The sequence below is a fragment of the Bufo gargarizans genome, chromosome 4, assembly GCF_014858855.1.
Source record: "Bufo gargarizans isolate SCDJY-AF-19 chromosome 4, ASM1485885v1, whole genome shotgun sequence".
Taxonomy (NCBI): Eukaryota; Metazoa; Chordata; class Amphibia; order Anura; family Bufonidae; genus Bufo; species Bufo gargarizans.
The window spans coordinates 383,584,327-383,597,909 of NC_058083.1; positions in this window are offsets into that span (position 1 = coordinate 383,584,327).

Sequence of the window (13,583 nt, forward strand, 5' to 3'; positions counted from 1 at the left end):
CACAAAAAAACGGTTCAGATGAGAGACCAGTTGAGTATAGGTGTACTGTAAGTAGTGGGCTGGACCACTATTGGTAGGCCGGGCACAACTGTGTCAATGAAGATCAGCTAGCCCTATTGCCTCCCTACTTGGCCTGGTCCGCCCTATACAATGTGTCCACGGGACGGGGGCAGTATAAGGGGGCGGTATTCGCCCCATTAGTTGCCGGTCACCCCACCACAGCAGACACCACCACCCTGGGTCACAGACTGTTGGTGTTTTTTTGCGCCATACGCCGACTGTGCCATCTCAAAACGTAAGTGATCTGCCTCTAATGCCCATTGAGGGCTGACATTATGGGGGCTCATCCTTGTCATGTCATGTTACTTACTGTATATTTTTCATCTTTAATGTGATCCTTAGACTCAGCTATACTCTGCCTGCAGTATTTTCCCCGTGTCCCCTGATGAATCCTGGGGCATCCTGTGAAGAAACGCGTCGGGACACATAAGTATAACCATCACCCTATCCCCCTACCAGGGGATCCATCGGTTGGTGGGGTTACTTTCATATATTGTATATTGTCTGTCCATTCGGACAGTTTGCGTTTTTCCCTGTGTTAGGGCCTTAATAGGGTCACATACACAGGAAGAGAGTTCCAGTCGGGGCCACCCCTTGCGGGGCTTTTTGGACCCCGTCCCGTGGACACATTGTATAGGGCGGACCAGGCCAAGTAGGGAGGCAATAGGGCTAGCTGATCATCATTGTCACAGTTGTGCCCGGCCTACCAATAGTGGTCCAGCCCACTACTTACAGTACACCTATACTCAACTGGTCTCTCATCTGAACCAGTTTTTTGTGTGTGTACACCTATGTACATGTCTGGTTTGTTGTTTGTTTGAAGGGGCCGTTTTTTTATCTCCTTATAATTATTAAAAGTGATATTTTATCTAGTATACTGCCCCCCATAGTTTTTCTTCATTGTCTTTTTGAGCAGTACTCAGGGAGGCACTCCTGCCTTCACCTGACTGACCACCTTTAATTTCATTTTACTTCAGCGTAGTCCAGACATCAGCAATGACCTCACTGGAGTTCCTTCTCACATGTGATAAGCGTAGTGAAGGTCCAAGATGACATCAACAAAAAACACGGTGCGGTGAATTGGATGAAGTGCCTTTGTATAGCTATTCTCATTCATACATCAATGCGCTTTATATTTAATGGGGTTGGGAATAGAGTCCAAAGATTCTTTATCTTGCTTGCAAGCAAAAAGATGAGCCCCCAGTTTCCTCAAACGCGCTTCGGAACCCGTAGTCCCTTCATCAGTGAGTGGGGGCTGTATACTCCATGTTGGCTTATATAGGGTACGTGTGAAATAAGATACAATAAAATGTAGTACTCATATTGATAAATAAATACAAACATTTGTTTTATTGGCGATTTGCATGCAGTAATCATACGATTTGCATGCGATTTCTTCTTATATTTCATCTCTATGTGGCTTTCTGTGATTCATTCATAGAAATTCATAATTCATTCTTAAACAATTCATAAAGAATTCATTATTATTCTTTTTTAAAGAATTTTATTTAAAGAATTTTTTTCTTGAAAAGTACTCATTTACCTATAGTAAAAATTAAATAGCTTTTTATGGAAGATTTCTCTATAGGGGAGTCTCATAAATAAGTTTTTTATGAAAAGGGTTTTTATGAAAGAAGCTGTTTTTTTTTAAAATAATTTTTTGAAAAACATTTTTAAGGAAGTTTTTTGAAAAATGAAAATCGCCAATAAATCAAATGTTTGTTTTTATTTATCAATATGAGTACTACATTTTATTGTATCTTATTTTATGTTTTATTGATTTTTATTATTGTTTTTTGATCAACTATTAACTATTGTATGTTGTCACTTTTAACTAAATTAAAACCCTATACATTCTATGAACCGAGTGAATCCAGATCCATAGTTTCAAAGAACACCAATCTCTCAATAACACATCAGGTGAATTATATTCAGGCATTTGGAGTTGATACACGTACCCTATATAAACCAACAGGGAGTATACAGCCCCCACTCACTGATGAAGGGACTACGGGTACCGAAACGCATTTAAGGAAGCTGGGGGCTCATCTTTTTGCTTGCAAGCAAGATAAAGAATATTTGGACTCGATTCCCAACCCCATTAAATATAAAGTGCATTGATGTATGAATGAGAATAGCTATACAAAGGCATTTCATCCAATTCACTGCACTGTGTTTTTGGTTGATGTCATCTTGGACCTTCACTACGCTGATCATGTGTGAGAGTGAACTCCAGTGAGGTCATTGTTGACTTCTGGACTACGGTAAAGTACGCTCCATCAAACAGAACCTACGAGCGCCACCTTACTCCATGTGGAACACCGAAAAGCCCACACACAGACACATAGAACAAACAGAACTTACGGGACTGCGGAGGGGGAAAGAAAATTTCTGTAGAGGTAAGTGCCAGGTGGATACCGAAGAATAAGCGGGATGCCCCGCTGAGGTACACCGGCCTGAAACCTAATTACCCCCACTTGCAGGTCCTTCATTAACCATTTGTTGCTAAGGCTTTAATATGTGGTGAATTGACTCTGTTATAGTATACAAGCACTGATACCGGTAGTCATCCTATTGGGTATTAGTTATCCCATACTTCAATTGATTGCCTTGAACTTGGATATATTTTTGATATTTTCACATCAACTTTGCATCGATACAATTGTTCCAGGACATAACCTAAATTAGAGCTCAATGTATCTTTTTTGAAACCGGAAGACCAACTATTATTGCTGCTGTTATATAGACTTTTTTTTTTACCTCAGTGCATACCGACCTTGGTTCATATGTGCTGCTAACATTTATTCCTGCACTTTTACCCTAATTTTATGTATTCACAAGTGTAATTGTTGTTTGATTTTAGACATAAATATGTACTCCATATGTAAGTGTGCCTGCTACTACTTTAATATACATAATTTTTAGACTGGGTGAGTCTTTAGCAGTTGCACCTATCCATCTATACTCTCGGTAAAGCAACCCAATACTTTTAATTGTTTTACAGATTATCTCACCCATTATTGCATGTTAGCTCACCAGAGAGTAAAAATGGACATCTGGAGTCACGTTGAAAACAAACGTTTAAAGGTAGAACTATTCACTATAGACACATCAGAGGATGTATATAGAGAAGAGAAGAACATGTCAGATACATTTAATGAAATAGAATTTCTACTGACGAAACAACTCCAACAATGGTGGGAAATCAAAACCTTAGAACAATATGTAAAACATAAAAGAGTAGCAAAGGGACTAAGGTTAATCAAATCTCCTGCCCAGGATCGATATGATGTAGATGTTAACAAAGAATGGGAAACACTACTACACGAACATTCACTAGCTTTAATACAACTAATTATTAAAAGAAGGACACACATGCTAGATCAAATTACAACACAAATTAATCAGATAAGAGAGATTATGGATACATTTCCTAAAAATGAAGACTATGAAACATACCAACAAAAACTATGCAAAAACCTAGACAGATCTGAACAAGAGATAATGGAGAAAAAAGAAATCTGGAAATTAAAACACAATATGAACACATATTGTATTGAGGAAGGAGAACTTACTAATCGGGTTTTTAGAAAATGTAATAAAGAAAACACAAATGTAGGCACTCTAATAGCAAACACTAATACACAAATTAAATATTCAATACCTACTAATAATAAATTTTAAACATTAAAAGAACAACCTTTTTTAGACAGAACCCCACCACATCACAAACCCTGCACCCGACTGAGAAGATCACCATCACGGACACATGTACACAGGACCCCACAAAATCACCAATACAACCTGAGACACAGATATCAACCACAAGAGGAGAATTACGAACCATATCACCCTTATCTATCACAACAATAGATGTAAACAACACATCAAAAGAGGTACACTCACAAACACAGATACCCTACCCAATGAAAGAATACGAGGGAAAAAGAAAAAAAATACTAAGAGGAAGAGGGAAGAAGACATTACAAAAACTAAATAGAGATCTGTTAGTCAACGATGCTGAGGTTAATTTAAGTTCGGACACTCTTACGTTGACACAAAATCAGCTATTAAATAAGAGACTCAAATTCTCACCAACAAATAAACTCAATAAATTCGATACCTTTATAGGTGTAGAAAAATTTATTAGGAGGTTATGACTTAAAAAATATTGTATAAAAAACCAAATTACCCGCGATTTTTTAGATATTGACCAATATACATACATCATTGAAGAAAACCTCAAAGAAATATCCCCATCAGGAAATGGGCCAAGAATTAATAGCTTTTAAACAAAACATGGAAAGTGACCTAAGGAAATTGAATGAGAGACCAAGAATGAGGAATAACTTAACTAATAAAGAAACAATGCGATCAGAGAATTATAGTCAGAAAAGAGCATTGTTTTACACCCAGCAGATAATTGTCATTCAAGATGCCTTAAAATACAATGAAGAATGTAATAGACAGCGATCTGATTTTAAGACTTACAAACAACTAGGTAGGCATCCAACGAAACAATTTTATCAAGAGCTAATCGCTTACTGTAATAAAGGCCTCAACAAGGTTTTCTGACTGAAAATGAATGGAATTTTATTTTAGATACTGAACGACTACCAGTACTATACTGTTTACCAAAAATACATAAGAGCAGAGATAACCCACCAGGCCGCCCGATTATATCGGGTATTGGGTCAATCACGTCCAATTTATTCAAATATTTGGATGGATTGTTACAACCTAAAGTTAAAGAAATAACATCTTACACCACCCAAATAATACAGATATTGGAAAATTTGAGATTTGAGTCACAGTGGATTAAGGGGACACTTGATGTCCAATCACTATATACGAGTATTGAACATGACCACGGTATAGCAGCTGTAAAACAACAATTAATTCAAGAGAAGAGACTTCCTGTCAAACAAATTGACTATGTAGTAGATGGTATTGATTTCATTTTAAAACACAACAATTTTTCATTTGATTCCCACTATTATCTCCAGATACAGGGCACTGCCATGTGTACCAAGTTCGCCCCCAGTTACGCTAATCTATTTATGGCGCTGTGGGAAGACCAGACCATTGCGCCTAGACTGGGGACGGACCTGGTACTCTGGCAATGTTATATAGATGACGTATTATTTGTATGGAAAGGTGAAAAAGAACAACTGGAATTATTTCTGAGAGAAATAAATGTTAACCCATATAATTTGCAATTCACAACCATCGTTAGTGCACATTCAGTGGAATTTTTGGACCTTCAAATTACGAATATAGGAGATAGATTTATGTGTAACACTTTTCAAAAACTAACAGCAAAGAATAGCTATATACTACACACAAGTTGCCATGTTCCAAAATGGCTCTCTAACATACCACAGGGACAATTCCGCAGAATTAAGAGAAACTGTACAGATGATAGTCAATTTGAACAAGAAGCTATACATATGAAGCAACAGTTTTTGAACAAAAAATACCCTGAAACATTATTAAATACTGCATTAAACAACGTGCGAGAAATAGAGAGAGCATTCTTTTTTACAAAGAAAGGGAAAAGTCAAACTATACAAGAAGATGATCAAATACGAATCATTCTGCCATATAAAGCAGAATATAGAAGAATCCAACATATAATTGATATACATTGGCATTATGTTCAAAATGAGAAGACAATAGGATCACTAATACCCACAAAACCCAAGATAACATTTACCAAAGCTCCAAATCTAAGTCTAAAAATTGCACCAACCATTAAACAATCTAAGGCCAAAAACCTGACTAGCCAAGAATGGGTCAATTTGGTAGGTTTCTTTAGATGTGAAAACTTTGGAAATGATATCCAAAGTAAATTCCCATAAACATAAAATTAGGGAATTCTTTACTTGCAGTTCAACAGATATAATAAACGTATTGGAGTGCCCATGCAAAAAATTGTATGTAGGCAGGACAAAGAGGACCCTTAAAAAATGTGTTTCGGAAAATATAGCTAATATTAAAAAGGGATTCACCAACTATTCTCTCTCCAACCAATTTAAACTAGTCCACAACCAAGACCCAAGGGGGTTAAAATTTACAGCAGTAGAAAAAGTGAAAAAAAATTGGAGGGGCGGGAGTCACATTAGCAAAATGTCTCATTTAGAATCGAGACGTATTTTCGAGTTTGATTCAATCATACCCAAAGCCCTTAATGCAGAATTTGAACTCTTTGGCTTTCTGTGATGTTTTTGGGTGAGTGCCACTCACTGACGGTCAACCCAGCTGTTATTATCACCAGGCGGGTTTTCCCTTGGTGAAGGGTTCCCACTCTTCATTGACTTCTTGAAAAGGACTCATTTACCTAGAGTAAAAATGAAATAGCTTTATGGAATATTTATCTATAGGGGAGTCTCACAAATAAGTTTTTTATGAAAGTTTTTTTTATGAAAGAAGCTTTTGAAAGGAGAGAGAAATTTTGTAAAGGATTTTTAGAATTTTATTTTTTAAGGAAGTTTAAAAAAAATTATTAAATGTTTTAATAAACCAACATGGAGTATACAGCCCCCACTCACTGATGAAGGGACTACGGGTTTCGAATCGAGTTTGAGGAAGCTGGGGGCTTATCTTTGGATTCCCAACCCCATTAAATATAAAGCGCATTGATGTATGAATGTGAATAGCTATACAAAGGCACTCCATCCAATTCACCACACCGTGTTTTTGGTTGATGTCATCTTGGACCTTCTCTACGCTGATCACGTGTGAGAGGGAACTCCAGTGAGGTAATTGCTGACGTCTGGACTACGCTGAAGTATGCTCCATCAAACAGAACCTACGAGCGCCCCTTTACTCCACGCGGAACGTCGAAAAGCCTGCACACAGACACATACAACAAACAGAACCTATGGGTCTGCGGAGGGGGAAAGAAAACTTCTGTAGAGGTAAGTGCCGGGTGGATACCGAAGAATACGCGGGACGCCGCGCTGAGGTACACCGGCCTGAAACCTAATTACCCCCGATTGCAGGTCCTTCATTAACCATTTGTTGCTGAGGCTTTAATATGTGGTGAATTGACTCTGTTATAGTATACAAGCACTGATACCGGTAGTCATCCTATTGGGTATTATTTATATCATACTTCAATTGATTGTCTTGAACTTGGATATATTTTTGATATTTTCACATCAACTTTGTATCGATACAATTGTTCCAGGACATAACCTAAATTAGAGCTCCATGTATCTTTTTTGAAATCGGAAGACCAACTATTATTGCTGCTATTATATAGACATTTTATTACTTCAGTGGATACCGACCTTGATTCATATGTGCTGCTAACATTTATTCCTGCACTTTTATTCCTGCACTTTTACCCTAATTTTATGTATTCACAAGTGTAACTGTACCTGCTACTACTTTATTATTCATAATTTTTAGACTGGGTGAGTCTTTAGCAGTTGCACCTATCTATCTATACTCTCGGTAGAGCAACCCAATACTTTTCCTTGTTTTATAGACTATGCTCAAACTTTTTACTTTAAATGCTGTAACAATCGATACGAATATTAAAGGACCTTTTCATTTTAAATGCAATACTGACAAATGCAGAAATAAATGAATTTCACTTTAAATGTAACAGCGATAAATGCAGGCTATAAATGACTTTCACTTTATATACTTTAGAGTCTGTACTACAAACTGTCCTTTGTTTTACTTTAAAGTCTTTTATTCCGGAACATGAAAATGTCTCTTTATGCCAAAGCCTATATGCAATAAGAAGTAATAAAAAGGGAAGCTCTGACCTTTTTGAAGAGCAGGATAATGCGATCTGAAGGTTGCTGGAACAAATTTCAGTCCTAAAAGAGATGTTTATTTTCTTCTTTGCACTTGCTCAATAAGTTTCTCTTGATGTGATGTGATGCTTTGTGCTGACTTGCGATGCTTTGTGCTGACTTGCGATGCTCTGTACTGACGTGCGATGCTCTGTACTGACGTGCGATGCTATGTACTGACGTGCGATGCTCTGTGCTTACTTGCGATGCTCTGTGTTGACTTGAGATGATTGAGATGCACTGGCTTGGATACGCTGCTGTGAGCTTTGGGCCTAATGGTGGAAAAATAGCTGGCTGCAGTATGTGGCCTCTTTGTTGATAGCGGAGCAGGAACTTTTGCTCTGGACTCTGGACTCCCACCATGCATCTCTTTCTCTCTCTAGGGATCACAGCAGGGTTGGCGCTTTTTCCCTGACTATCTTGCCTTTGCCGTTCTGCCACTTTAAAGGTCGGCTGCAGTTTGACTAATACACATGTTCTATGGCCTCTATGGTAGCTCTGCTGAGGTGTCTTTGCTTGCTCACTCAGGGAACAGTTTTTGCTCGTCGGTGTATGCTGGCGCTCCGCTGCTCTAATGCACTCTTTACTGTGCAAGTTGAGGAGCGCTATCGCTTTGCCCTCTGAAGTCGATAGTTCCACTGTGAAGTGTCTTTTGCGCTGTGGAATTAGAAGAATTTGATAGCTCTAACTTTATAGTCCAACCAGACTGTCTGTTACTCTGCTTTAATTCTTTTAGCGCTGTTCTATGGAAACAGTAGGCTTAGCCCCTTAAGGACACATGACGTACCGGTACGGCATGTTTCCCGAGTCCTTAAGGACACATGACATATCGGTACGTCATGAGTTTAAAACGGGATTGCGGCGCTGCGGGGGTTAATCGGAACAGGATGCCCGCTGGCATCCTGTCACAATTCAGACCTGCGGTTTGCAGCGCTTTATGCAGTTTCTGATCCCCGCGGTCCCTGACCGCGGGGATCAGAAACGTTAAAATGCCCAACATAAAGATTTTTTCACCCCCCCTGCACCCCTGATTGATTTTATGCTGGCGGGTGGTGCAGGGGGGGTGTTGCAGGCGGTGCGGGAGGCGGGGGGTGAGGCAGGCGGGATCACAACCCCCCGCCCGCCTCCTCTTGAATAGTCATTGGTGTCTAGTGTGCATACCAGAGTGTCAGCACATTGCTGACACTCTGGTATAAACGGCTGACATCTGTGCTGTGATGTCAGCTGTTTAACCCTTTCCATACCACGGTCTGCACGGACCGCTGTATGGAAAGGGTTAACAGTCAGGGAGGTCCCTCCCTCTCCCATCGGGGGGCTGCTGTGCCTTTGCAGCCCCCAGACAGGATGGGGGTCACAGAGGGAGGGAGCTCCCCTCCTTCCCCTTCCCCATTTGCTCTGTTGTGGCAGACGGGGAAGGTTCCCATGGCAACAGGACGCCTTCTCATGCATCCTGCTGTCCATGGTGCTGAACAGATCTGTGCTAAAGGCATAGATCTGTTCAGACAAAGTGTAAGTAAAATACAGTACAATAAACTATATAGTGTACCGTACTGTATTATACAGACATCAGTCCCACTGGATCTTCAAGAACCAAGTGGGTCTGGGTCAAAAAAAAGAATTTTTTTATCACTGAATAAAAAAAATAAAAAAAAAATACACTACACATATTAGGTATCGCCGCGTCCGTAACGACCCGATCTATAAAATGGTTACTTTCCCCGCACGGTGAACGCCATTAAAATAAAAATAAAAAAACTATGAGGAAATTGAAATTTTGCTCACCTTACTTCCCAAAAAAGGTAATAAAATCGATCAAAAAACTGAAAAAACTATGGCTCTTAGACTATGGAAACACTAAAACATGATTTTTTGGTTTCAAAAATGAAATCATTGTGTAAAACTTACATAAATAAAAAAATTGTACATGATCTAACCTGTCAGATGAATGTTGTAAATAACAAAAAAAAATGTGCCAAAAAAGCTATTTCTTGTTACCTTGCCTCACAAAAAGTGTAATATAGAGCAACCAAAAATCATATGTACCCTAAACTAGTACCAACAGAACTTCCACCCTATCCCGTAGTTTCTAAAATGGGGTCACTTTTTTGGAGTTTCTACTCTAGGGGTGCATCGGGGGGCTTCAAATGGGACATGGTGTCCAAAAAAAACAGTCTAGCAAATTCTGCCTTCCAAAAACCGTATGGCATTGCTTTCCTTCTGCGCCCTGCCGTGTGCCCGTACAGCAGTTTATGACCACATATGGGGTGTTTCTGTAAACTACAGAATCAGGGCCATAAATAATGAGTTTTGTTTGTCTCTTAACCCTTGCTTTGTAACTGGAAAAAAAAATTTAAATGGAAAATCTGCCCAAAAAGTAACATTTTGAAATTGTATCTCTATTTTCCATTAAATCTTGTGCAACACCTAAAGGGTTAACAAAGTTTGTAAAATCAGTTTTGAATACCTTGAGGGGTGTAGTTTCTTAGATGGGGGGTCACTTTTATGAAGTTTCTACTCTAGGGGTGCATCAGGGGGGCTGCAAATGGGACATGGTGTCAAAAAAAACATATCAAAATCTGCCTTCCAAAAACCATACGGCGCACCTTTCCCTCTACGCCCTACTGTGTGCCCGTACAGTAGTTTACGGCCACCTATGGGGTGTTCCTGTAAGCTACAGAATCGGGGCAATAAATATAGCTTTTTTTGGGTGTTAACCCTTGCTTTGTTACTGGAAAAAATGGATTAAAATGGAAAACTTGCCCAAAAATTTAAATTCTCAAATTTCAACTCCATTTGCCAATAACTCTTGTGCAACACCTAAAGGGTTAACAAATTTAGCAAAATCAAGTAAAAATGTAAGCCTCACAAGGTGACTTCTGACCTGAACTGGTCCCTAAAAAGTGGGTTTTTGAAAATTTCTGAAACATTTCAAGATTTTCTTCTAAATTTCTAAGCCTTATAACATCCCCAAAAATAAAATATCATTCTTAAATTGATCCAAACATGAAGTAGACATATGGGGAGTGTAAAGTAATAACTATTTTTGCAGGTATTACTTTATAGAAGTACAGAAATTGAAACTTGGAAATTTGCTATTTTTTACAAATTTTGGGTAAATGTGGTATTTTTTATAAATAAAAATGATTTTTTTAACTTCATTTTACCAGTGTCATATGAAGTACAATATGTGACGAAAAAACAATCTCAGAATGGCCTGGATAAGTCAAAGTGTTTTAACGTTATCACCACTTAAAGTGACACTGGTCAGATTTGCAAAAAATGGCCTGATCCTTAGGCCCCTTTCACACGGGCGAGTATTCCGCGCGGGTGTGATGCGTGAGTTGAACGCATTGCACCCGCACTGAATCCTGACCCATTCATTTCTATGGGGCTGTTCACATGAGCGGTGATTTTCACGCATCACTTATGCGTTGCGTGAAAATCGAAGCATGTTCTATATTCTGCGTTTTTCACGTAACGCAGGCCCCATAGAAATGAATGGGGTTGCGTGAAAATCGCAAGCATCCGCAAGCAAGTGCGGATGCGGTGCGATTTTCACGCATGGGTTCTAGGTGACAGTCTATTCACTGTATTATTTTCCCTTATAACATGGTTATAAGGGAAAATAATAGCATTCTGAATACAGAATGCTTAGTATAATAGTGCTAGAAGGGTTAAAAAAAATAAAAAAGTTAACTCACCTGATCCCCATGATCGCGTAGTTCCCGGTCGGTCTGTTCTTTAGCTGTGGCTAAAGGACCTGTGGTGATGTCAGATCATGTTTTATATATATAACATATATATATATATATATATATATATAACATATAACCATGTTATAAGGGAAAATAATAGAATCTTCAGAACATCAATCCCAAGCCCGAACTTCTGTGAAGAAAATCGGGTTTGGGTACCAAACATGCGCGATTTTTCTCACGCGAGTGCAAAACGCATGACAATGTTTTGCACTCGCTCTGAAAAATCGCGGGTGTTTCCGCAACGCACCAGCACATTTTTCCGCAACGCCCGAGTGAAACCAGCCTTAAGGTAAAATAAGGCTGTGTCCTTAAGGGTTTAAAAAGCACACCAAATGCTTAAAATAACTTCTATATTAACTTCAACTTTTCTTCATATATAACACTGCCACCTCCGCAGCAGATAGTCCATGTACAAACACCTGTTGCATAAAGTATCACAATCAAATGGCGGTATGCATATGATGATGGTTTAACTTTTCAGTCTTGTCATTCAACATAATTGGTGGATATATTTCGCTCTTCAGTATCTGTACTTTCACTCTAAGTTATTTAAGCACTTTATAATTGCTCTGAGAGGCATATCTGAGATAACTGAGATAAAAAAATATGAACATAATATAACTGTTCTAAATACCTATTTGTCCTCTTGATCCCATAAAACACAGCATGACTGGAAATGTCTTCTCAGCTTCTCTTCTCTGGTGTAGGTGTATACTGACTCCAGAAAATTCTTCTAGGGGATTTACCACACAGGCTCAGTATATGGTTAGCTGTGATTGGTTAAGACTCCTGGGTAGTAACAACAGTTTAACTCTATGATTTCTGTTGTTAATTCTGCTGTCATTGAGCTTACCTTACATTAAGTTACTGAATCTTAAAGGCATATTATCTTTTCTGCTTCTGTGAACACAATATATAACTGTTATATGACATCCAGAAACATGAAGTCACTGTAAATAACTCTTTCTGTCTCTAATATAAAAAACTTAGCAACTGTATTAACATTATTGGCAGGTCTAGCTGTAAAATATATAAGTCATATTAGCAACCTAGGACAGGTCTTAGGTGGCTAGATACACCATGGGTCACCAGCCCTGTGACCAAGGAGCCAGCTGAACTACTGAGCTACAGGAGGTGGACCTCCAGCTTTTGGCCAGGGCACCAGCCTTCTGAGAGAGATAGAGACAGCTAGCTCAGGCCTTTCCTAAGCCTTTAACCCTTCTTTTGCCAAGGAGCAGACTGGAGAAGCTAGACCTATGCCTCATCTCTATTGTTTTGCACCTGAATTCCTCCAGTAAAGAAGAACACTGGTTTACTGCAGACCCTGACTCTCTAGGACTTTCTCATTGGGGTGTACCATGCCTTACTATCCCTTCAAGAGAGCAGCAACACGTGGTGACACCTTTACAATGTCACCCCAAACCTGGTCACTGCAGGGGCAGTCAGTCTGGTAGAAAAACAAAGCTAGATTACATGGTAGGACATGTATTTTTTTTATAGAAATTATATTGTTTCCATTAGGGAGCCTGAGGCAGATCTCTACAGAATGTCTGAACAAATAACTGTGAAAACAATTTCATGCATCATGCTCTCAAATGAGGATTATTATTGCAATGTGTCTTTTGTCAGAATATTATATATTTGGATTCTCTGAATAGCAAATATACACATTATATCCTACCAAAATAACAGCAAAGCAATTAGCACAGCAATGAAAATACTGATTCATGCTTAACACAACAAAATAAATCATAACCAGGTTCCTTCCTAATAAGCATGATTGCTTCATGATTATGAAAATCACTATTTTTTTATTTATTTTTTTGCTGGTAACCAACAGCTTTCTATTACATTCTGAGATATTGTGTTCATAGATCATTCTCTGTTTTATATTAATTCAGCTTCCAATATTGGGTATAGGAAAATAGATTATTGAAAGAGAAAAAAAAAAACA